The sequence below is a fragment of the Carassius auratus genome, unplaced genomic scaffold, assembly GCF_003368295.1.
Source record: "Carassius auratus strain Wakin unplaced genomic scaffold, ASM336829v1 scaf_tig00001751, whole genome shotgun sequence".
NCBI lineage: Eukaryota > Metazoa > Chordata > Actinopteri > Cypriniformes > Cyprinidae > Carassius > Carassius auratus.
The window spans coordinates 106094-130629 of NW_020523392.1; the positions used below are offsets into that span (position 1 = coordinate 106094).

Genomic DNA, 24536 nt, shown 5'->3' on the forward strand with positions numbered 1-24536 from the left:
CAGACAGGCAGAAAGACAAACAGACACCGACAGACAGACAGACAGATATACAGATACAGACACTGACAAAAACAGACAGATAGACAGACAGACATAGACACAGACAGATATAAAGACACAGACACAGAGACACAGACACAGACACAGACAGATATAACACCTTTAATGCAGTGTAAGTCACTTTGGATAAAAGCACCTGCCAAATGCACAAATCTAAATATAATGTAATATAATAGATATAGCCTGACAGCGAGCTGTCAAATCAGCTCTGAAAATTGCCAAACAAATCGCTGTGGATCATTTTTAATAAATTGTCCTCTCGCTGGGCCTTGATTTGACACAATGTGTCATAAAGACCGAATGGCTGGCAGGGTCATTTAGTGAAGTCTTAAGTCTCACACTTTCCTCTCTGCCAGTCAAGCAAACCTCATGGGCACATCTACCTCCCTGATGGATGCGTGTGATTGGCTAAACCACCATCAGTTCAGAAATCTAAGGAGGCATTTGATACGACAGTCTCCCTGGCACATCTGTGAGGCGATTCACTCACTTAGTCAGCGTAAAGGGCCATTAATTAATGAAAGATGACACTAATAATTCATCACAGATTGGATTGGAACAGTTAAAGACAATAGCATGGGATCCGGAGAGTGAGATTTTTGCTCATAGACAAAGAAAGAGAGGGTGAGAAATTTAAGAGATGAGATGCAAACAGGCTGAATATCTCATAGTGGATGATGTGATATGCTAATTGATCCTTTACAGAGTATTAATATTCAGCGGCTAATTTATAGATGACCTGGTGAATATTTATAGGGCATTTGTAATGGGAAATGGCTTCTGACCCGATCAGCCATACGGGATTCATGAGATTCATGCCCAGTGGTGCTGTCATTCCCACTGACGGTTAGTGAATCGTACAGCTGTGGATCTGTCAGACAGAATGTGCAAGTAAAAGCACCTCGGGTCGATCTGTGAGAAACACTTCTCTCCTGCTTCTCTTCTGAAAACATCTCTAGATTCTATTGTGATGTTTTTTGAAAGGTTGTTATGGAATTCTGTATAACTTTGATGTATAAGCCACTTTATTATGCTATTAGTTCTTTGTGATATTGATTTATTGAAGGCAAACATGTTTACCCATATTACGCAATTTGAAATTGAAAATTGACCATTACAAATTATTCACTGCACATATTTATTTAAAAAACTGTAAATAAATATTACTGAAAATAGAGTACATTTTAAATTAAAATACTATTTCAGTATTTATTTATTTATTTTTTTTCAAAATGTCATGTTCAATGTAATTTCAATGCTTGATGTTCCTTTGTCATTACTTGTGAAATGTACTCAAAAATAATTCTGGATCATCAGAGAAGCTGTAAATAACTACAATATACCAGGGATTTAATTGTTGTAATTTTTAACTGTGTGCATTATAGAAATATATATATATATATATATATATATATATATATATATATATATATATATATATATATTAATAATATTGACTTAACGCAATAGTATAATTGCATTCTTTATACTTATATACTAATATACATAGTGAGGGACGACTTTTGAGACATTGTAAATTACTATTAGCATTAGTATACTGTATACACACACACGCATGCACACATCATATAAAAACAAAATTTGTGTAATAAACAATAAACAAAAATTACCAAATGTTATAATTATTAGCGTCAAAAAGAGGAGTGAACATACTGTACTTGTCAAAACTTCATTATAACTCTTTTAAAGAAAACATCCTACATACTTAACATTGTAAGTAAAACTCAGAGAAATGTTTAATAATAAATAAAGGTATGATGCAAGCCTTTTAAGGCACAGTTGTGTACTCACAGTTCCTACTACTCACAGTAGTTAAGCACACACACAAACAAGTACTGTCTATCTGTCTTTTCCTCTCACACACACAAACAAGTGTTGAAAGCCAGGCTGCCTGGGGCTTCCTGATTGGCAAAAGGTCAGTTTTGAGTGCAGAGGTGCGCTTGAATAGGAAAATATAAATTAGGAGTTGGAAGCTGTGAATGCAGTAGAAGGGTTTTAGCAGCGGGACTGCGACTCACTCACCTTTCGCTCCTAAATATGGAGCCCTCTGCCCACCGGTCGTGCCAGACAGCCACAGCACAGCTGTCATACAATACTGCTTCCACTTCCATCTGTTTGATTCCTTTCACCTGGAGAGCCATAGAGAACGACCAGCAGGATCTGGATTTCTGTGGAGAGTGGCCAAATAGCTCAGAGGGTTTTTTTTTTCTTTTCTTTTAATCTTATCCCCTTTTCTTTTCCACAGTACATTACTTTCCAAGTGGACATGTTTAAACTAGCAGACCGGTGTTCAAATATAATTTGAATCTATTGTAAAGGAACAGTTCACCCAAAATGAAAATTGTGTGATCATTTAGCCTTTATGTCACTACAAATCTGTATTATTTTCTTTCTTCCATGAAACGAGAAGTTAGGCAGAAATATATATCCTCTTTTCTGTATAAGGATGGTGATTTTTCTTCCCAAGCTCCAAAAAGAACTATAAAGCACAGCCAAGCTCAAACATGGCTGCAAAATTATATTATATTATATTATATTATATTATATTATATTATATTATATTATATTATATTATATTATATTATATTATATTATATTATATTATATTATATTAATTCTACTAAGTGGTGCTAAAATTGTAATGTACAGGTATGTTTTTGGAGGTTTGCAAACATGCAAAAAAAGCACCTTAACATAGCCCCAACAACATTACTAACAAATTAAATTTGAAAGCCAATGACGTCAGTGACATCAAGCTTGATGCAAGGCTTCATTTAAATGAACCCAAGTCTAAAAGAAATTTGAAAGAATTAGTAAATTGGATTACTTTGAAAGCTATCATGCTTTAGAAGACTTGGAATATAGTGCACGAGTGTTATGAACTGATTTTATGACACATTTATGGTGCTTTTTGTCACTTTACATGAAAAAATACCAAATATGCTAATATACCATAGCATATTTAATCTCTTTAGCTCCCATAAACCTGCAACTATAAATTCATTCCTGCAACTGCTATTTGCATGCATTTCCTGCTCTCACTGATTTCAACTGCAGCACAAATCGTCTTTCTAAATTACCCGCACCTTCACGGGAGACTGCAGTGAGTTCTGGACAGAATGACGGTGAAGAGGACTTGCTCAGAGAGCCCGGCTGATGTGCTGGCAGGGAACTTCTTCAGAGGCAATCACAGTCAGCCTGTGAAGAGATGTATAAAAATAAAAAAAAGCCATCCAGACAGGTTAAGCTGACATCAGCATAAAGTGTTAGCCTGTTAGCATATGAACACGGTTTAAAAATGTACAAGTAAACAGAGGAACCATTGTCATGTCTGACAAACTACTGAGCTTCACCCCATGCTTTCATGACCACTGACATTTTGTATTCGTAGCTATGTTTAGAATGGAATACAAGCATACTGCTTGCTGCATACTGGCAACTATCAAAAGTAGAAAATTAATAGCATTCAAAAATACACCTTCAGGCCATCCGAGATTTAGATGAGTTTCTTCATCACAAATTTGGAAAAATTTGCCATTACATCACGTTCTCCCCAAAGGATCCTCTTTAGTGAGTGGGTGCCATCAGAATGAGAGTCCAAACAGTAATCCACACGACTCCAGTAAATCAATTAACGTCTTGTGAAGTGAAAAGCTGCATGTTTGTAAGACACAAATCCATCATTAAGGTGTTTTAAACTTTAAATCGTAACTTCTGGCCAAAATTCTAATTCATAATCCATAATAAATCTTCCTCAAATTCTGACGGCACCCATTCAATACAAAGGTTCCACTGGTAAGCAAGTGATGTCATGCTACATTTCTACAAACAAACTCATTTATATATTTGGTGGCCTGAAAGGGAGTACATTTTCACTTTTTTATTTTTTTATTTATTATTATTTTTTATTTTTGGTGAACTATTCCTGGAAGCAAAAAAAAAAAAAAAAGTTTTTCCAGAAAAATGTTAAGCAGCACAACTGTTTTCAGAACACCAAATCATCATAATGGAGTGATTTCTGTAATTGCAATTATGTAAAATAGGACCATTTATTGCGTGGAACCCATAAAACATTTATCTCCACTCTGTCTGAATTATAAATGTACTGCAATCTGCCGGATGTTTTAAAGAAAAGGCAGGAATAACCATCTTTAAATAATTGCATGCATTATCATTCTGCTCTCAAACCTCATTAATGACAAAACAGCAGCATAAACACAGCAATTATAACATGATGTGATGAAGATCATGTTTGTGATTGAATCCCTGCTGCGTCTGACTTCTGCTTATGTAGAGTTATAGAAGTCTCCGGTCTTTAGTACAATTCCTTAAAGAGGTCATTCAGACACCCCCCTCATGATAAAAGGTTAAACTGTTTGTCCATTTGAAACGGTCCAATCAGAATAGTTTATGAGGGCACCTTGGCCCTTAATAAAATGCTAAGAGGGATTGAGGACGTCTTCTGCCAGTGTGGAAATGAGCCAAAGCTTTCATTAAGAAGCAACCACTGTGTTTTGCTCCTTTCAGCCTAACACTGTCATTTTATGTCATGTAATTAATTATGATAAAAAGAATTTAAAAAATCAATTTCTAAGCTAGCACTAACATTACGGCAAGCATTCCTTCAGAAGCAACAGAAAATGTTCTGTCCTCATGCAAAGTGACTTATAAGAGGACGATGACAGACATCAGAGAAACTTGAATCTGAATTCTCCCTACAACAGCTGGAGAAAATTAAGGGAAGGATAATGTACAGACAGACAGTAATTATAGTAATTATGGCAAAATAAAGCTCTACAGGATAATCAGGACTGACGCAATTTAAAAGAGGTGGATTTTGCAATGAATGAACGAAATAACTTAACCAACCAGCCCAATATATATGAATTGCATTGACAATACATGGTCGTTTGGTCCAATGGAAATGATTGTCATAACATTAACAACATAAATTCTTACATCATATTGCCCTCATGCTTACCTGAATAAAACTATGCCACAGAGGTGAATACTGCTAGAGAATGTGTTAGACGTAAGATCTATGTTACATTAACTGCATGAGTGATTCATTAATTTGTCTGCACCTCTTGGGTTCCTCAAACCGTGAGCATAAGGCAAGGAAGAGAAAGAGAGAAAGAGAGAGAGAGAGAGAGAGAGAGAGGAGAAGAAAGTACTCAGTGAAGTGGAAAAACTCGAGATATAACAGAGTTCAGAGAATGTTTAGCACAGTAACACCTCTAAAGGGCAGACACTGGTCTCCGGTCACGACACACTTGACTCTCGTACTAACAAACACACTTCCTCTCGCACACACACACACACACATACACACACACACAAAATGTCCCAGACAAGATTCCACTCTGCACCACTGCCATTTGTTCAACTATTCATATTTAATGCAGCTGAGATGCAGTTCAGGTCAGCTTCTAAACATGTAATAATACAAGTAATATTAGCTCTATTCCAAAACCTAGACCTTCTAATGCAGCATACATAATCAATGTTATGAATCAAATTTTGGAAATATTGTAAAGAGGGTCTCAAGACAATACAAGGCAAATATTATGTGAACTGGACTGTGAAAAAAAAAATAGATTTGATAAATATTGCCATATATATTATAATATTATTAAAATATATAATATTATACACACACACACACACACACACATACACACACACACACATCATGGACATCATTGTGGTAATATAAAATTATGATTATATTTCAAACCATTTGAATAAGTTAAAAAAAACTTTGTCTGAAAAGAGAGAAAAAAATACTATGCAAAGAGACTCTTCGCATATAATATATGAGCATAAGTGCCGGGTTGTTAGGTTAAGTTAGTTCACAAGCTCTGTTCTGATAGGTTGCCATGTCAATTACAGCAGTTCCCTTGATACTGCTGACTCTAAGGTCATCTTGCCTTGATGGAGACATTAAACAGAGACTCTTCTCTCTAACGAAGAGGGGGTGACAGCTCGTCTCTGCACGGCTATCGCCATTCCCGTCTTCTCCACCTTTGATTTTCTTTCCATTACTCTCTGTTCATTCCACATTAATTATCTTGCGTGATAACAAGAGCATCTGCAGCAATGGCTTCTGCCTCTCCATCTTAATGAGCAATCAAAACATCGTCTGCCACACTGCTATGTTTAATTGTTGCGGGTAAGCGCACGCTTTTGAAGTGCCTCTCAGGATGGAAGCAGCTCAGAGAATGAGGGACCGATGTGGACAGACCCATATGCTGTATACAGTCTTCCTGTATGTCTGTGTCACACAATCAGAGCAAAATGTTCTCAAAAAGACTTTGTTCGAAACAATATAAATTGCACATAAATATTGAACATAACAAAGTTGCATTTAAAATTAATTTATACAAATAAAATGCAGTCTTTAAAACATTATGTGCTCTTGAAATGCTGAATAAACAGAAACACACAGCATATGTTTACAGTGATTCAAAAGAGAGCTTTGGCAACCCAGCTATAGCTAAATGAAACTGGCAAAACAGGTAATACAGTAATGACTAGTGATGTCATCATTTCCTATGATAATGATTCAATGACTTAAAAATAAGTGCTAATGACACAAATATAATTAAGGGACTATTTACTTTATTACTGTACAAGCTACATGCTCCCACATGTTGTGCAGTGCCACGTAAAGTGACCTGAGATTGCATTCGGCTTGGGTCAATTCCCAATCCTATCCTTACCTTTTTCTTCTATTTATTGTCATTTGTCCATTTTAGAATGTAAAAAAAATATATATATATATATATATATATATATATATATATATATATATATATATATATATATATATATATATATATATATATATATATATTGTTATAATAAAAACAATGATATCAGTTAAATAAACCTTTATATTTAGCTTTTTTTCTCCATACATTGTAACGTGTCCTGTTTATTATATTCATTTTTTTTTTTTTTTTTTTTGGAGAAAAAATAATAACTATCAGGCATTTATACCATGATGTCATTCAATGTACTACATACAATGTAATATATACACCAAAAAATCAGGCATATTTAAAACAGAAACCATTGGATGACATTAAAACGATCAAAGTCCCGCCCCTAAAACCTAATCTTTACCCCTAAACCCTTAAATCTATGAATTATTATGATTTGTTTTGCTACTCTTCTTGAAACCACTAGGTTTTAACCACTTGTCAGCAAGACAATTTTGATCATTTAAAAAATCACTTATATTTTTATATATTTTAGGTCATGTAAAAGTTTTTTTTTACATAAATATATCTGTAACACTGAATGACAGTGAAACAACATTTAACATCTTATTTTCAGAAAAGTTATCTTAAATTTTATATTAAACACTTTACTAGCATTTAATATGCTTTTCATGTATATTAAAAAAGTACATATTTCTTTGATGCGGACACAAAAATGTGACATCTTGTATCTGAAAACCTTTAAATAAATAACAACAAAAACGACAACAACACTGAACTCACTAATAAATGATAGATGTTGCTTGTCTAAGAGATGTTTTACTCATCTCTTTGCCTAGAGATGTTTTACTCTGAAGTACATTATGGAAGTAGGCATCTTTGATGTCTTTCTTTTGGCACAATCATTGTCTAACAAAATCAGTCAAAAAAAAATAAAAGAGGGAAGTGTTTCATAATAACTCGTTCCATAATGATGGAGCAAAAAAAGAGGAGGCAGTTTTGCCAAACTTTAAATATACTCTTGGAAGTTGGAACATTTAAACAATTATACGAGTTGGAATCTGTATACTACAATTACTACCACTTTATTTGTGACTCAGTGACACAGATGCACGCAGGCTCCTCCAGAGGCCTGGCGGCATGCTTATCAGTCCTCTCTTTCCCTCTCATTTTCTCACCATGACGACCGCTGGAATCAGACTCCCCGTCTGGCCAATAGGAGATACAGTGCTGATGAGATCAGTAGTGCCCAATTTGGTCAGGGTCAACACTCATTGCAGCCCATTTAATTTTAATTGGTCTAAAATGTAATCCATTTCATAATGTCAAATCCAATGTTTGTCATCTCTCTCTCTCTCCCTCTCACTGGAAAAAGGCAAATAGCTTTCATGGCCGATGTGCTGCCCAACTAATTTATTGCATTATATTCAGTAGTGTGTTTGCCGTTTGAGATATTGTTAATTGGTGGCGTCTGATAAACACAGGGAAGAGGGTGGGAAGCAAGCGCTCTCAGAGTTATGGTAATTTAGCCCCCTGGCCTCTTAATAATGTAAGAGAGATTGCTTAGAGCATGAGTGGAAAGAGATGATTATTGGTTAGGTAAGTGATTCTTTTCTTGTTATTAATTATTTCCTTTGTGTTGCACTAAATAGCAATCATACAAAAGGTGCTACAGTGAATATCAACATTATCATTGCTCAAGTACAGAGTTTGTGGAGGAGAGTCGTGTTAATGCTTTTCTAAGTGATTAGATTTATGATAAAACAGTAATCCTTAGCCTCAGTCTAGCAATATCTTGTTCATAATGAATCATTCTTGAACTGATTCACCAAATCAGACTGAACCATCTGATTACCTCAAGTTAATGTTAAAAAAATAGACTCTTATTGTAAAGTGTTACCATTTCATATAAATCCAAAGAGTCATACTGAGATTAGATACAGCCTGTATAATCTATGTCCTGTACTTTCATATTTGCTTGCATTTTAAAACACTTATCTAATCGAAATAACAAAATATGTATTACAGTGACAACAAAAAGAAAACTGAAATCGGATGCGTTTCTAATTTGTTTACATTTCTGCTGCATGAACATGTTGATTTGCTTTCTCAGGTCACTATAGCTTTAAATATGCAACTTTGCAACAATGCACAAAAGTGACCAGCTGAACATAAAAATTATGACATTAAACATTTGTTAAATGAATATTTGCCACATTGTTATAACCTCTTGAGGTATTGCTAATGTTAGCATCCTGACAGATAGCAAACATACTGCTGTTCTTTCTCTATTAATGCAGAATCTAGTTAACAAATTAATTACTTTACTGTGATATAAACAGTTCCTTTGTCTGTTTTAAACCAAATTGTTTGCTCAGTGCAGAACAGCTTCACGTGTCAAAACAAACAGCATGTGTTGTCAGTGATTCCCACCTCTAGAGGCCGTAACAGTTGACCCTTCTCAGCCATTACAGCAATGGAAGAACTATCGAGATGGGTTTTTGTCAATAACAGATTAACCCATCAATCCGCTATACCATAAACCATAAAGTAGCACACTCAAAACCAAACAGGACTTGTCAGCAACACCCTGTCAACCACCACCATCATCACACAAGAGCAAAAACCACTTAACAGCACATTCAGAATGCATATAAATCTGAATGGAATCAGTTTGATAGCTGTAACAGACACCATATGACATTCTACATGACGTGAAAATGCAATGCAATTCAGCCATAATAAAAGTTCATCTTTTCCCAGGAGAAGGTCAAACTGGTTGTCGAGCAGGCTGACTTGCGACTTAACCTTTTGTCGTCGTGCCTCAGTTCCTGAACTCATTTAATTCACAGAGAGCATAACAGAAAGTTTCATAAAGGCAAGAGTTCTTGTTTTCCTTCTGCAATGTATCAAAGCAATAGGCAGAACTCCAAGCACAAATGTTTTCACTATGTATTAGGTACATACTTTTTTCCCGCCTAGCAGTGTCATAAACACAGCTTTTAGGTAAAAGAAATGTATGATGCATTTATTTCCTGATGCACTGAAGCCGTGACATAAGTCTAAAGGGCTTGTAACTGTACACTGCTCTAAATGAGTTGCCTGATGTGCTGTCCAGTCTGAAGAGGCCATTACTATGCCTTGACTCAGGCTCTAACCCTTTAAAAGTGGCAATTCTGAAAGGGCTCAGGTAATAGAAATTGCACAATGGTACAGGCACAATGGTTCCACAGTACTGCTAGTTTATCGTGGACAATTCAGAGATGAGAACAGTCTGATCTCGACAGCTCACAATTTTAGCAATTCATCTGTTCTCAGTTCAGTTTGTTCTGATGCGAGAATAGATCCCGGATAATGGAAATATATCAAAACATATTGTTTCCTACTCTGCATTTTTCTCATAAAAAACATTTTGTCATTAGTATTCATATATGTATGTTAAGTCTGTATGTTGTTATTTTACAATTTCAGGTTAAATCAAATGCACTGTCCCAGCTCATGAAAATACATCCCTCTATACCTTTCTGCAAAACTCAAATCAATAAATAAATAATTTTCCAGTTAAAATGAACACTAGGGGCAGAAAAACTCAGACATTTTTAAAAGTCTATGAAAATAATAATCCAAATGTACAGTATGCATCCATTTTACATCATAAAGCCCATGAGACCACTCTGGATATCATACTTTGTTTTGGATTTTAAAAAAGTGATAATAAAATAAAAATAAATAAAAACTGAAACAGCATTCAGAGAACACTCTCAAACTCCACATAGATGCAATAATAACTACTTAGTAATAATTATGTAATAATGAGAAGATGCCAAACTCTAAAAACACACACTTCAGTTTTACAAAGAGATGGTTTTATAGACTTCTCAATTTGTATCTTTTTTCCCCTTTTTTCTCTCAAGTGTTTTGTGCAGTCGCTCTTTTTATTTTGAAAAGCACGTAAGTGCTTTAGTCCTTTATAAAAGATTGCAAAGGGATTTTATAACATTTTTAGTTTGTTTCTGGCTTTATCTCAGAGAGAAAGAGAGAGAGAGAGAGAGAGAGAGAGAGAGAGAAACAGATCACTTCATAAATTTTAATACATGTGCAATGTTCATTATGTAGTATTAAATCATTAAAATGAGATTTAGAAAATAAATGAATCCGTCTACCATTTAAACTGCTCCAATTAGATACTCCTTTCGTTCTTCAAAAGAAAAGAAAAAAAGGGGGGGGGGGTATTAATTGCATCTTGTATCTCTCTATATGTCTCACTAACTTTCTGTCTAGTCTCTGTCGCCTCGGTGCAATCAGTTGAGGCCTGTTTCTATTTAGCCGCCATTTTTAATTTGTTCTCCTTATTGACTCTGTCCCACTTTGCAATTAGAGCCTCTTGTGGCCTCTGGTTTCCCGTCGGTCTGAAGCACTTCCTCCTGTCTTTAACTAGAGCTGACAGAAAGAGGGACTGCGGGAGGTTCTGTATGATCAAATCAGTTGATCAGCAGGTGCATGTGTGACTAGAGGAATGGCAATACAATTATAAGTATTTTTTTTCTGGTTATAAATGTTATGTTCATGAATTAGATGCATATGATAGAGTATAGCTCTGTTAAAAAACCTAGCAAGTTCCCTATGTAGAAATGATTTGTAGGCATCATACTGTAGGTGACTTCAAGGCAAAACCTTTTTGTTTAATCAAATTCCCACAATCCCACAATACCTTTCAGGGTCCCACTTTATATTAGGTGGCTTTAACTACTATGTACTTACATAAAAAAAAAAATAAGTACAATGTACTTATTGTGTTCATATTGTATTGTAAAACACTTTTGCTCCTATTGAGGTGGGATATGGGTAAGGTTAGGGAGAGGGATAGGAGGTATGGGTAAGTTTAAGGGTGGGTTAAGGTGTAAAGTATGGGTCAACAGTGTAATTATAAATGTAATTACAGAAATTAAATACAGTTGTAATTACATGTCATTTTTTTTTTAAATATACGTACAATGTAAAAACATGTATGTACACAATAAGTACATTGTACTAAATTATTAATTAAAATGTAAGTACATAGTAGTTAAGGCCACTTAATATAAAGTGGGTCCCATTTCAGCTAGCTCAGTGAAAGATGGATGACACAAGATAAATATTGTTGAAATAGATAAATTAATCACATAATGAATCAAATACCCAATAACTGTGCTTTTTTTTGTATGCATATGCTTCTAATTCTCTGATATATAGAGAGAGATATTAGATCTATATACTAGTATTTAATTCCTCATATAATCTCTCTATTGTTACTGTTAACTGACACTTAAATGTATATTTGTTTATTTAAATAAATTATATATATATATATATATATATATATATATATATATATATATATATATATATATATATATATATATATATATATATATATATATATATATATATATAAAATACTAAACACTGAAATGACAAAATAGATTAGGGTTTTATTTATCCATTATTTTTTCTTTTGTTTTTACTAACGGAGAGATAATGGTAGTCTAGCTTAGTTATAGAGCATAAAATCTGTTACAATTTTTCATCTGAACACCATGGAAATGTGAATTTTCTGACTGGCCCAAAATCAGCCAAGCCACGGTGAAAGATGACTCTCCATTTTAACAGACTGTCAGGACTGACAGAGACACATTAGCTGGGGTCTGACCAATCCACACTTTATCCCCCTAATACTACCAAACCCCGGCCACTAGAGAGATCAGACCCTAAATATATCTCCCTGCTCCTCCTGTTGCATGCTGGCTCATTGTCACACCTGTCCATGGCTGCTGGTAAGCCGTGTTCCCCATCCAGACGGTTCTCCAAGGTTATTTGTTATCCAAATCACCAGAGTGTGTCACGGTCTGCTTTACGGGACCCTCGGGTGAGGAGGTGGCGGAGCGGAGAGGAATGCTGGGATTGAAGTGGGAATTAGAGAGATGGGGTGGTGAAAGAGAGAGAGAGAGAAGGCGGAGAAGGGAAAAGGTGCAGAAGGAAATGAACTAAAGGAAGTATAATGAAATACCGTTGAAGTGCTTTAGTGATGAAAGATAACCAAGAGGATGGAGTCGAGAGGGAGGATGCTGTCAGAGGAAAAGAATGCTGGGAGAAAAACATCTGTCCAGTCGAGCAGAGCCCAGGCTTTAAATCCTGAATATTCTGTAGGCCACTGCAGCCTCCATGTTCACACTGGAGGTGACCAATGGGACGTCACAATTTATAATTAAGGTGAGGATTGTACCTGATGCTGTTCTGAACAACTGCTGTTTTACTCAGAAAGTTGCTAAAAAAATGTGAAAATGAATGTGCACCATGCAGTGCAATGACAAATGTTTTATAATCTGGACCAGATTACATTTCTTATAAAACCGGCCACTTCAGAGAAAACTAGACCTTAATCAGTCTTACAGGTTTTTTTTTACTTGTCACACAATTTCTTAAGCCTGACACTCAGAAACACCAGAACCACACACCAAATCTGCAAAATGGTACACTGATTCTTGGCCTTTGACTACATTTTTTTTCAATTTCATAAAACACTTTTTACAAAGCACAACACACAGATATATTTGTAACACAAAAATCTAACAGGAATTAATATTATGGCAAAGGTGTTTGCAAATGTTTGCTTTTAAGACCTGTTTGTGACATTTTGAATACTGTGCTTTATGTTGCAAGAAATTTAATTAAATTAAATTAAATTATTTTTTTTTAGAATAGAAAAAAATAATAATAATGTTAGCAGTGCCAAATGCATATACATACATTTAACAGATAACATGATTTATATTTGGTCAGATAATTGAACACCATAATCTGCTTTAGATGTGATAGTTAAAAAGAAAAAAAAACTGTAATAAATAAGGGATCAAATGTATACAAATAAATAAAATAAGATATGTAAATTATTACATACAAGTAGCTCTGTAGCCTGAACAAAGAAACATTGAATCAACTAAAAGGTGTGATAGGAAGTGATGCACCAAGGATTTAAGCCAGTATCACAAATTTCATGGTGAACACAATCACAGAATGCTTTATGATTAGATCATTGAAGAAATTATGATGTAAGCAAGATAAATCCATTCCTTGTCTAAAAGAACCAATAAAATATGGATCAACAAAATTGAAATGCATTGATTTACACAACACTGTGTGCAATTTCTTATGCTTGATAGAATATCAAGGACGCTTTACTATGACAAAATCGAATAAACAATCATGTCTTACTTAGATGGACAAGACATTTGCCAAGTCCAGAACATGTGTCTGCAGTTGCATGCCACAGTAATAATACAGCATCATAGTCATCAGTTATAACCGATAGCATTGGTTGAACAAATAGGCTTTGAGTTTAGACTTAAATTTGCGGATTGTGGTTATTGTCCGAAGAGAAAGGGGCAATGTGTTCCAAAGTTTAGGAGCCATAACAGAGAAAGATCCACCTCCCATAGATGATGCATTTCATTGAATGTGGGATTTGCTATTTATTTGCTGCTTCTAAATTTACCAGCCATTTCAGAGTTAAAATTATTTTGAAGTCCTACACTATTTTTATTTTATTTTATTTTTTAATAGTGTTGTATAGGCAGCAAGTCCCTGCGTTACCTTCCTCTGCCCACTGCAGCAGAGCCCAGGCTGTTAATCCTGAATATAGGCCACGGCAGCCTCATGAATCCCTCTGTCTCCTAACGGATGCTTTACTGTCTTGAGTCTCTGTCTAGAGCACAAAGCTCAGTTCTCTCTCTCAAACACACACAACATCACAATACACACAACGATGCCTTTGCACCATAATAGTTTATCAGCATACATGGACAAATAACTGCACTGTAACAGAGTCTTTTTCAATCAGTGTCCGACTCGCTTTACAGAGCGTATAAAAGTCACTCTTTAAACAGAAAAGGGTGTATGTGGAAACGTGTTTGAGTTTTCTGAAAGGAAAGGAGTCCCATGGTTTTGACATAGTGCTGGACTTTAAATTTTACTGTAAATGGCAACACCTTCACTGCCTGTAAGAGAAGAGCTGATCAGCACAGACTTTAAACTCCATTATCTCCCACAGAATACACAAGAACTGATATACAACCCAAACAGTTCTGTCTAGCTTGATTTCTATAGTTGTTTTAGGCCTAAAACACAATCTAAGCAGCAATGTCAACACAAAGCCTTCTAGCTACTGTACATAAGCCTGGTCACACATTTTACAAGGTATGTTCAAAGCAATTCATAATTTAAATTTTAATCATGATCTATATGTAAAGACATTAAATCGGCAACAATCATAAACAATCCAAGCAAACAAAGGGATCAAAATAGTCTGATTTGTGAAGAAATGAACTAATTATTTTTCAGTGGTCAAAACTGATCAGTGAATATATGTTTAAAACTTCAGAGTTAATTATTTTAATGTGTCTAATCGATATAAAGTTCATTAACTGACTTGTGGAGTGAAATCAGAAAACAGAATAATTTTGCTTTTGAGGTCAACTACTGCCATAAGAGAATCTATGAGCAAGTCATTTAAAGTTAGCTCAACTGCATGCTGACATGTCATAAGTATCTGCCTAAATTATATAACATCCACTTTAAAAATACATTTTAAAGGCAACTATATTGCCCCCTTTATAAATGTTCATAAATGTGTTAAGTAATAAAAATAAAATTAATTGATTAAGTACAGTATTTTTTTAAATGTTTTTAAACATCAATGTATTTTTTTTATCACCAAGACTGCATTCATCTTATCAAAAATACAGTGAAACAGGAATCATCTTAAATGTTATTACAATTTGGTGTCAATTTTGGTACAATTTACGGTGTCACTTGATCCATCAGAAAACATTCTAATATGCTGATTTGTCACTCAGGAAACATTTTTTTATTAATATCAATGATCAAAAGAACAACATTTACTTGATCTTTTGTAAAAGTACAAATGTGTTTATTGACACTTTTGATCAATTTAATGAAATCTCACTGAACAAGACCGATTTCTTAATTAAACAAATTAACTACTAACCCCAAACTTTTGTACAGTAATGTATTCTACTCATTTCCTTTCTAAATCTTTACAGAGACTGTCTCCTGCACTGACATATTATTATGCTCCTCTACTTCAGATGAAATTATTTTAAACACTAAGTGCAAACAAAACAAACTTGGTCATTTTCACGTCAAATGAACAGTCTTATCTTAGTGGTTGACTCACGGTCAGAATGAGTTGCAGACAGAGAGAAGTCTGGTTACACAATAAGAACAAGGGAACACAAAGACAGAAAGAAACAGAATGAGAGATAGCAATAGAAAAAATGATGTGTGTGTGTGTGTGTGTGTGTGAGTCAGTGAGAGAACACTGAACTTTCTTCAGACAGTGTGTGTGTGAGCACTCACACATTTCTGTGCCGTTCAGGGACATTAGACTTACTGACAGAGGCCTTTTCCTCTCAACTCTACTCATACACCCTCAAATCCTCATAGATGATTCACTGTCATCTTTAATTCATTTCTCTTTTTTCTTTTCATATAACCTCTCCTACTTTCTTATTTTTTTTCCGTCCCGATCCACAAGGAAATCTCTGTGTGTGTGTGAAGCATTGTCTCTGGATGTCTGTGAAGATTCGTCTGCCCTTTCAGAGTGATTCACACAGAGTGATTCGCAGCGCTTTGTGACACTTCAGCTTTGACAGGTGAAAGATCCCCGGCCTTCAACAGATCAACGCTGAGGTTAGCTGAGTTAAACGACATCTGATGCTAAAGTCTCTCTCAAGGTCAGCGTATCCATAAAGATGTGCCTTTTTGTAATGAAGTTACAATTCATTTCTGTTAGCATTCAAGTACAGCATGTATCCTAAATAAACTTTTCTATGAGAACAAAAGGGTGATAATAAACCCAGCGTTTAGGACGTCAACTGCTAGGTCATGACTCCCACTAATTATAAGGTTTAAATATAGGCTTCTTGTGAAAAGCATCAGCATAATGGAAATAATTGGTCAATGGTATAAAGGGTCAGTGTTACCTCTACTTTATGCTCTTGCTTAGGTAAAATGTATGGCAAAGAAATGGTTTCAACGACTGGTTACACACTTGCACACACTTGTTCCTTTGAACTATCCAACAAAGATTTGTATATATATATATATATATATATATATATATATATATATATATATATATATATATATATATATATATATATATATATATATGATGGCTTCCAAAACACTAACATGCATATATTAAACACAAAAATTAAGCAGCATACCAGTTTTCAGCACTCTTAATAATAATAATAATAATATTAATTATTATTATTATTATTATTATTCGTAGTACTAGTAGTAGTAGTAAATCCTGTGACACTGAATACTGGCGTAATGATGCTATAAATTCAGCTTAATAACACAGGAATAAATGACATTTTAAAACCTATTCAAACAGAAAAGTTCAATTAAATAGTAACAATATTTCACAATATTTTTGTTTTGTATTTTGTGATCAAATAAATGAAGCTTTGTTATAAAAAAAAATTGCATACCTAATATTTTTGTCAAAAATCTAATCCTTGAAACTTTTTTTAATGGGAGCAATTATCTGTTAAAGAGTGTGTCAACTTACTTGTAACACTTAAACAGCTTACACTATAATATTTAGCTGTATTTAAAGTGACTACATGTTCAGGCTTATTAATCATTCATTGAAACCTAATTCCGCTTACATTACACTGACTTGTTAATGATGAATTAAACATTTATTTGCGTACTCCGTACACCACCCCACATGTTAATTGGAACAAGGTGACAGCTAATGCAAGGTGAATCTCAATGAGGTGTTGAATTGTGTTTCAGTGTCGATGGCTGCTGATTCTGAGTGAGAGTCCACTGAAGTACACACTCAACTTTGAGGGATCGGGTTAAAAGTAGAGTTCATCTAAAAATAAAAATATTTGTCATCATTTACTCACCCAAGTTCAAGTCAACTTTATTGTCAATCAACCATGCAACAGTACATTACGCAGCAGACTGAAATTGCGTTTCTCCCATACTCCAATGTGCAATTTTAAAACAAGATTTGACACATACTAAGCATAAACTAAACATACGACTAAACATAGGACACCACTAAACAAGTACAACTAGATATTCAGCAAATAGACAAATCAACATAGCATATGGTCTACAGTGAGCTTACAGTTTCCAGACTATCAGAGAGAAAATTTTCTATGAAGCCCAGAATGAGAGGATTTTTTTTTTTTTTTTTTTTTTTTTTGCTGTATAGATCCTGTTTAAAACTCCAAAAATGACAAACACACTTCTGAAGCATTATGATATTGTAGCTCAGACTGGAGCACCGAGTCAGGGAGTCTGAACTTTTACTGATTAATCAGACATTGCTTCTTTTCTAATGAACTTACCAAGGAAAGCTAGAGCTAATATTAAGATTTTTAAACAAATAAAAACTTACATTTATATATCTTTTTCACAAAAATGATAACTTGACTTCAAAAGAGTTTGAATATAGTGCACCAGTAGTATAGACTACTTTTATGGTACTTTTTTGAGGTATTTTGGAGCATGACAGCCTCAGTGTTCATTATTATTATTTTATATATATATAAAAAAAAAAGGCCTGGGAAATTCTTCAAAAATTCACCTTTGTTTTTTGCAGGAAATAAATTGGCATACAGGTTTGAAACGACATGAGTGTGACTAAATGATGACAGATTTCGTTTCCTTCATTTTTTATATTTCGTTCTCACCCGTGCACCCGATTATTCGCTGTTCGTGACCTTTATTCCCCTGCAGCTAAAGAACAGCAAATCCATGACCTTAGATCCATGTCTCCATATTCTCTCTGTATCTCTCTGGGGTTTGTGAGGAGAGGATGATCCTGCTTTGATTGTTATGTGGCTCCAGGCAGTCCTGCGGCGAATGGAGCAATTCAGCTGGAATCTGAAGTAAATAATCCCGTTTGGGAAAAGACGAGAGAGTTCCAGAGAGAAAAAGAAAGAGGAAAACCAGTAGGAGCACTATATGGAGAAAGGATGGAGTAGAAGGACGGTAAAGGAGATTGCGAGAGACGCCCAACAGATCCAGTGCTGAAGTGCACAACGCCAAATCAGAGTACAGATAGAAATTCATTCGAGTGATGGAGGTATGTGGGAAAATTAAGTTCACCTACACGCATTAGATTGACTCTATCATGGAACTAAAGAAACCTACAGAGGCGAAGCAATCCATCACAAGACTATGAAGGACAAACAAAGGACAATGTTACACTTTTTATACATTCAGACCTTGTTAGCTGTTGTTCGTGCTACCCCTGCTGTAAAAAAAAAAAAAAAAAATCTTAAAACAGCATAAACTAGTTTGCTGGTCTTTTTCGGCCAGTTATATTTGCTGGTTTTACAGTGGGTTTGATCAACTGGCCAAATTCAAAAGTTAAGGGTCAGTTGGGTAAGTGTTTTATTATTATTATTATTATTATTATTATTCAATTATTCATTTAATTAATCTTTTTATTTATGTATGTAAAAAAATTCATCACAAATTAATGCTGTTCTTATGAACTGTCTGTTAATAAAAAAAATTGAGAAAGACTAAAAGATTCTGCAAAAATATTAACAACAGTTTTCAATTAAAAAAATCAGCTTTTCATCACATGAATAAATTACATTTTAAAATGTAAAAAATATAAACATTTATTTTAAATTGTAAAAATATTTCAGAGTATTACTGTTTTTACTGTACGTCTAATCAAATAAATGTATACAACTTTTAAAACATTACTGTAATCACTAGCTTGACTACACTCTTAAAAATAAAGGTTCTTTACAGTGATGAAATCACAAAGAACCATGCAGTCAGAACCATCTCTTTCTTACCTTTTCATAATCTGAAGAACCTACCTTCGTCACAAATAAACTTTTGTGAAACAGAAAAAAAAGTTTCTTCTATGGCATCGTGAAGCACCTTTATTTTTAAGATTGTAGCGTGTGAGACCCGTTTAAACCATTTAAGACCAGTGAACCGGCTCAAACCAGTAAACACCAGCAAAACAGCTCTGGCTCGTTTAAGCATTTTTATTATTATTATTTTTTATTTTTATTTTTTTTCAGCAGAGAAGGCTATAAACTATCCTTACAATCAATGGCCTTGATGAGAAAAAGAGGAGCTAACAGTTTTAAAAAAGATTTTGTAAAGATTTGCAATGATCAGCCATCTACAGGTAGCAACCATTCACAACACCCTTGCAACCACATAAATCACTCTAAGAACACCTCAAAAAACCTTAGCATCATGTTGAGTTTTACACAGGCAAGCACCACTCATATTTTCTTCAGAAAATGTAAAAATCTAGTTACACAGTAGTTCCAGTGTCTCCTACTTAACGTTCCCTTCTGTCCTTATCCTCCAATCTGTCTTTCTCTTCTTAATCTGATCCTAAATAAGTGCTGACATCTATAAAATATGCATGTGCTTTTTCCACATCCAGCGCTCAATACTGAGTGTGCTCTGAACAGCATGTCAGCCCTCACTTCCTCTCCTCAGAGTGATCCCGGGGCTGTCACCACGGTTACAATGAGTCCTGCCGAAACTGACTGCATGTCAAAGAGCTAACTTTTCATCAGAAGCAACCAGAGATATATAGACACCAAGATTTTACTAATGGCTTATTAACCATGTGCCATATAACAACAACAATAATTGCAATTAGTTGTGTTTTTCCTATTTGCTCCGGCATTATTTTTTTAATAATGTTGAAATTAAAATATATTGAAAACTCAATGTTCAATAAACAATCATTTTCATTTTCCAGTGCAGAAGACGCTCTCAAAGTCCAAGTGGCCAGGACCCCAAAAAAGATCAATAATACAGGTATCTACCAGAGCCTCTCACTGAAGCATGACATGGGTCTCTATGTCACGTGCCCACATTTATGTACATATTCATATAGATACAAAGCAGATTACACCAATTCAACTAATGTGAAAATACTACAGTATGTTAACTTTTCAAAATGCACCAAGAATGATACATACATAGTGAAATTTGTAAACAGATTTGCTCTCGTAAGCTCTGGTGTTCATACTAAAGCATCTTTATCATGTTACAGATGCTAGCACCTGCTAATATTATTAAAGGGGGGGTGAAATGCTATTTCATGCATACTGAGTTTTTTACACTGTTAAAGGGACAATAAGTAACTTTTTAGGTATTTTATTATCTAAAATCAATATTTTTATTCATAAATATGCCCTCAATGGTGTACAAATACCTATGCCAATGTTTAAACTAATCCTCGTAAATGAAGAATTTATTATCTTTATATACATGGGACGGGTAGGTTGACGGAGGCTTCCATGTAGTTCCGCCATCTTGCAAAACTATAATAGCAGAGAGGGACAAAAAGTACTAAGCCAACGCGTTTCCACAGCGCGTTTTCGGTCAGAGCCAGAAACGCAGGTGCAGAGCAGTGAGAGGCGCTTGAAACTGCACCGGCAAGTTTAAAAGTCTGGATTGAATTCTTATTATGGACCATACATATGCCGCGCCACAGGAGAAGAAAACATCGTCGCCAAAACAGTCAAAAATAGAACGTAAAAGGAAATGTGACCGTAGATTACAGAAAACAAGAGTTAATGTCGGGGAAGCTTTTTCTAGGTGGAAAGAGCTAATGCTTGATAAAGATTTCAAAAGAGACGCTGAAGTGGCCAGTTTTCTTCTCGACAGGTAAGTCAGTGTTACAGTCTATATTATAATATTTTTTTTATATCTAACAATGCATATAATTAAAAAAAAAATGAATAAATTAGACATAACTACTAATTACAATATTTCATGTTTTCCACAGTCAGTAATTCATACTGTAACATTCGTTTGTTAGTTGTCATGTTGCAGTTTGTTTGAAATAACACACCTGTTCACCTGAAGGAAAACTCGATGAAGTGCTATTAGAATACATCCTGTCAAAGCTTTTTGGTACATATCGCCTACCATAGATGCAATGCGCATTTGAAAAAGCAAGGCGCTGGAGAGCAAAATTAGTTTGAATGCAAAATACAATTTCACCACTAGATGGGAGTAATTCCTACTCAGTGTCCCTTTAAAGAGTTGGATTCCCATGCTAAACATGGACAAAGTTTCAAAAATTAAGTTGTACGTTTGAAGGAGTATTTTTGTTCCAAAAAAAAGTTTTTTCCGAGTATGGCTCTGTGTGACGTTAGATGGAGCAGAATTTCCTTATATGGGTCCTGAGGGCACTTCTCCCGGAAGAGCGCGCGCTCCCGTATAGCAGAGCACTGAGAGCACAACAGACTTCACTGATCAGAGCGAGAGCGTCGCGAAATGTCACAAAAGAAGTGTGTTTTTGGTTGCCAGGGCAAGACAATCCTGCACAGATTACCAAAAAAAAAAAAAAAACAGCATTAAGGGACCAGTGGATGGAGTTTATTTTTACAGAGCATCAACGGAGTTGTGCAAGTGTTTTTGTTTGTTCCCTGCATTTCGAAGATGCTTGTTTTACAAACAAGGCCCAGTTTGACGCCTGATTTGCATATCGTTTATTTCTTAAGGATAATGCAGTCCCAACTAAGATCGTGTGTTGGAACCACATGCGGTGAGTAAAACTGCTTCAAATATCTCTGTGTTGTTAACTTTGCAATCGGCGCGTAAGCACATCAAGTAAACAACATGCGGTGTTGTCATCAACTGCACTTTCCACATGTACAGCTTAAAAAATTAAAATAAAAAAAAGACGACATAAAGTGGAACTTAGTCATTTTCCAAAACCGCTAAGCAAATATATACAGTTTCAATACATACTAGGGCTGTGCAAAAAATCGAATGCGATTTTCATGCACCTCTCATCAGTAAAGATGCTCCTGTAATTAGAAGTATATCTCCAGCATGTGCGTTCATATCAGGGTTGCAGGTTTTCACAACAAATCCTGCCCAGTTGCTTCTTAAATCTAGTCCAAAACTAGCCCAATCGCATTTTCCGGGAGGTTCCCCGATAAAAATTGCTTCCCGGGGTTAAAATATAAATTTTTGGGAAGGGTTTCCCTGGTAAAATTAGCATTTTAGGGGATAAATATCACATAATTGGTATTGGGATTGCTTCAAACCGCGGACATAAAAAAACAATCGCAGACTTGGCAACACTGGTTCAGGTGGAGCGGCAGTAACTGCACAGAGCCTTAGTCTACTGACAACTAACACAAAATCGCCTGCGATTTTAACATCGATTTTGTGTAGATTGTCAGTGAATTACGGCTCGGTGTAGTAAATGCCAACCAGTGTTGCCAAGTCTGTGGTGGTTGTTTTTCATGTCCGCGGGTCACAGCGACCCCAATACAAATAACGTGATATTTAGCCCCTTAAACGCGAATTTTACCAAGACAACCCTGCTAAAAAATGTATATTTTAACCCCGGGAAGCAATGTTTTATCGGGGAACCTTCTGGAAGCGGGATTGGGCTAGTTTTGAGAAGCAACTGGGCAGGATTTGTTGTGAAAACCTTGCAACCCTGATCTGAACACACGTGCTGGAGATATACTTCTAATTACAGGAGCGTCTTTACTGATGAGATGTACATGAAAATCGCATTCGATTTTTTGCACAGCCCTAACATAGAGACGTCGTTGCTGATGCTGCTCTTGTTAAATTTCAGCCTCTGGATCTGATTCCGGATCATAAATATACGCTGAATCTGACTGTTAGCCATGGTTTCTTTTAGATGTTTTTTTCTTCACGGTAATGTCACAGCTTCCAAACGCTCTCAAACGCAAAAGCCTACTGGCGCTCGTGATTCTTTAGCTCCGCCCACACATCACGCCTCCAGGCGCTCGTGTTTTTTCCGGTAAAAATCAGTTCAGACTATCTTTCTCTTATAAATATAATAAACTAAAGACTTTTTGGAGTTATGAAGGATACAGAACTACTCTATACGTACTCAAGATTAACAGGATATTGAGTGAAAATGAGCATGTAAGAGAAAGGAAAGTAGAAAAAGAGCGGGAAAGAGAGACCAAGTCAACATGACAAATTATTTTTTTTTTTTGCAGCCTTTGTAAGATGGGAAGGAAACAACAAGTCTTTGAAAGTATTTAATGGCTATATGCATCAAATTTCACTTCTAGTTGCGCTCAAAATCACATCTTCGCGATTTATTCATCACTTTTATTTTTTTGCACCAGTGCACAGTAACCTGATTGTTTGCATTACCAGATATATAAAAAAAGAAAAGAAAAAAAAAAACTCTGAAAAGTGATGGATTATTTTGCACAAAATAACATTATCCTTCCAGGTTAACCACATTTTTTACTAATCCACAGAAGTCTAGTTAACATTTATTTTAAAGTCACAATCATTTTATTTTCATACCATGATGTTTTTTCTGGATATTCAGCAGAGTAATAGTACTGTAAGACTTGATTGGATTTTGAAAAGTGGAGGTTATATACAAAAATAGGGTCAAATTTTGATTTCATATTGAATTTAACTTCTATATTGTCCAAACTGCACCACTGTCATAAGCAGCAGCAGAATGATCTGACTGAAATTCAGCCCTTCCGGGCATCCATCACTGAACAAAAGCTACAAAAATCAACCTCACATATTCTAGACCATCTCATCCTGATAAGCACAAATGATATCTGCTTATGATGGCCACCCACAGGATGAGAGCTGATGTTATTGGGACGTGAA

At 35.1% G+C, this 24536-nt stretch overlaps 1 long non-coding RNA gene across 1 annotated transcript in view; it reads right to left on the reverse strand.

The window, feature by feature from the left end:
- Positions 1-2079: 2079 nt before the first annotated feature.
- LOC113069530 (uncharacterized) overlaps positions 2080-24536 on the reverse strand; it is a 28457-nt gene continuing 6000 nt past the window's right edge. The window contains exons 3-4 of the long non-coding RNA XR_003279745.1: positions 3168-3279; positions 2080-2249 (exon numbers count right to left, since the gene is read on the reverse strand). This is a non-coding gene — a long non-coding RNA (uncharacterized LOC113069530). The remainder of the gene's footprint in view (positions 2250-3167; positions 3280-24536) is intronic.